We start from the raw sequence: 3,452 nt of genomic DNA on the forward strand, positions 1-3,452 counted from the left end.
CTTGACACATACGAAGTTGACAGACTACATAGCTGCCGCGCACCGCCAGAAGTGCGGAAGTGCCCGAAGTGTGGCTTCGGGTGTCTCACATACTTTCGTTCCTAGTGTTCCTAGTGTTGGATTTAAGCGTAATAAATGTTGAGTATATGCCACTCCCCACAGGAACACGGCTGAGCGCGCTGAGCTGCCGACAAGAATTGTTCCACTGAGTTGTGATTTGAGCCAACTCTGGTAGAGGCGCTAAGTATTGAGCACAATTGGTGCAAAGCATTGAGATGCGAACTACGGGATCAAAGCTGAAATAATTTCGCAAACTTGGTTCTGCGCTGAGCGTTGTTGATACAACCGGAGGTCAGTTTCCTATGAACGTAACTGGTGCACAGAGACGTCACAGTGACTGCATAATGTATCTAAACCCTTACTTATATATGTTCGTATTAGTATTTCTTTTCAGGGACGCGGTTTCTCCTGGTACATCAAATACCAATAAGGTCCCAGAACGGCCCTGCTTCTTCAAAATGAAAGGTGGATGAGGGAGATACAAGGCAAGTTGAACTTAATCCAGTTGCGTATTGTATTCATTCCACAACAGATCTCCTTTGCAGCTTCACAGCTGGACGAATGGCGGAACTTTAACGAATGAACAATTTAATGAACGAACGTTAGACTCAGATATAATCCAATTTTGACAGTTGTGGAAAAAGCCAGAGTGTGGATTGAATCGAACGCAGACCTGTTGCTTTCTGGTCTTTATCAGGTTTTGTTTAAAAGCTTTCTCTGAAACGGCCTGAATATTTATTTTTCAGGAAGCAAGAGCCTTGTTTCTTCTTTTCTAGAAAGTACTTTTTTCGCCCGGTACATTAGAGTATTCATGTTATATCTTACCTTTGGGATATCTTCACCAACCTTCTCCACGCAGATATACCCATTGTCACAGGCAAACTTTATCGCCTGACGGAGAAACATGTTAAACAAGTGTGTTAATAATTTCTTGAAGCGACACGTTGAGGGAAAAAGGCGGGGATGAAGCAGACCAAGAACACGAATGCTCAAGAGGAAGTACGTCATTTACAGTACAGTACAGGAAGTACAGCAAGACGCTATTTAGAACACCACAACACAATATATGTGTGAAATGTGTGCGATTTATCTCGTAGGAGTTCCCTTCGTACTCCGGGGATCTTCCAAACCGTTTTCTGGTGACGGTTGCTTCGCTTTCGGTCCTTCTACCTCGGAGACCCCTGAGCGAAATTCAAGCATAGTGGACTGGGGCTGGACTTCGCCTACTGCACGTCATTCCAGTCTTCCGCAGATGTCGAAATAGCTTATCACAGCACGTCGAGAGCCTCACGGAGTACTTATAAATTGTGCATCGTCATTCAGACTAGTGGTCGGAAACACGTGATAGGAGGTATGCGAAAAGAGACTGCGGTTGCCATATGTAGTATGCTGTTTTTGATGGCGATTTTTGAAACGTTCTATTTTCTACGAAAATATAAATTTACATATATCAATGCTCAAATAAAAAGCTATGAACCCTCAAAATTTAGTTGATTTGTTACTGCGAGTGTAGTAGTGCAGACCAGATCGCCAAGGCGGGAGAGCGACGTCATGCTTCGTCGTGGCGTTGGCCTGCCAACATGAGCGATCGGTCCTTCTCGGGCTTCCCATGTTTGTGGCCCATGTCTGTGCGCTGCAGTTTAGGCCCGTCGTCATCCCCAGAGGTTTCATGTAAATGCTTGTGATGAGTAAAATGGGTGGCATTTAAAGGGACCGAAAAGTGAATATAAACCTATCGAAACTTTATGTTCAGCGAAAAGCTTGAACCTTCAAAAGTTCAAATATCAAAGAACTCCGCTGAAATCGCTGTGGTTTTTCTGTAATCGAATTTTCCATAATTGCATGTCCAGGGACCTAGTAGGAAACCGAGCAGTCTGTCAACAATTGCATGACCCCGCGCCATCTGTCGAGGACGCATGTAATACGCGCACTTCCGAGCGCTTATCCGGCGAAAACGAAAATGGCAGTGGGCATTTGTGACCACTTTCGACGTCGAGAATGGCGAGCCTCTTGGACATGAGTGCGCTGGAATTCCGCATTCGAGAACTGTCGCTCACACAGAACTGTTGTTCGTGCGTTAGCGTGCTGGAAAGTGTGTTCTTCGCAGCAGAAGATTCCTCGTCCAGAGATTAATCGGAGTCACATTCGTACTCAGCAGTAGCTCACCGTGCCGTGAACATGAACTGCTTTGTGAAATTTCCATGTATCAGAGAGAAGCACTTGTATAAGCCGGAACAAGCGCTGTTTTTTCGTCGTGCAGGTGTTCATGTGTGAAATGCAAACCGACGGATACTACGGATGGATACTACGGTTTTTGCTGCCGCGGGGTATAGAATGCGTGTGAAAAGCAGACAGACGATTGCATCAGACCTAACGAATACTTCGAAATACTGTGCCTTGACAGCGAAGTACTGCAGGTGTCTTTTACACACATCCGAGAAACCGAAGAGCATGGCAACATACACGGCAGCGCCGTGTGGTCTTTACGCGCTACTTGAACGGAAAACCCTTATTTCTTCAGGAACAGCATATTATAATTACTAGTTTGTTCCTGGAGGGTTAAGTAACCTGTGGGCATAGATGTATTTGTAGGTTATACTCATGTCTCAATTGAGTCTCATGTGAGGAGTAAGTAAGATAATTTTCATCAGTGTCATTCACTTGAACTGTGTTCATAACCTTTTAGTATACTTAGTGACCACGTTTCCAAATGTCAACTAATAATTGAACCAAGATTGGGATCTAACACTTAATTAACTCTGTTTTGCTAAACGGAGTAGTACTTGTAACTGATTCATTATCACGTCACCAACTGACATTTGTAAAGGAGGACTTGAGGGCTGACTTCAAGTATTATTAATCCTTGATCTGGTTTCAAAGTTAATCATGCACCATTGGTGTGCATAGTACTTCAAAATGGTTAAATAATTTATTGCATAAGTTCTCTGTTACTGTAATTGAGGTGTACTTTTGTAAAGTACTTTTGACAGCCCGGCAAATTGAAACTGGCTTCAGTGTACACTACAAATGCATCGTAACATTTAATTGAAATATAATATAAGAGCAGAAGCAACATATTGTCACAACTCAAACTATATCTTTCTTTTTTATTGTCCAGGGATTTAGGAAACAGAGTAGGACTTCCTGCCCTCTGACGTTTTGAAGTACTTGATAGAGTTGTAAAACCTGCAACAAAATAAACAAGAGACGTATAGACAGTTTCGTCTTTCCCTTTTGAATTTAACAAGCTAGTTATATTTTACCATTTGTTCACTTTTGTATTCTCTGTTGGTGAAAAGATTACAGGAACAATAATGCTGCAGATCGAACAATGACCTGTCATCTTGATGAGGATCAGAACATTTCTTCAGGCATGCTAAGTGAGACAAAAG

This window comes from Ornithodoros turicata, chromosome 1, assembly GCF_037126465.1.
Source record: "Ornithodoros turicata isolate Travis chromosome 1, ASM3712646v1, whole genome shotgun sequence".
In the NCBI taxonomy this organism is placed as follows: Eukaryota; Metazoa; Arthropoda; class Arachnida; order Ixodida; family Argasidae; genus Ornithodoros; species Ornithodoros turicata.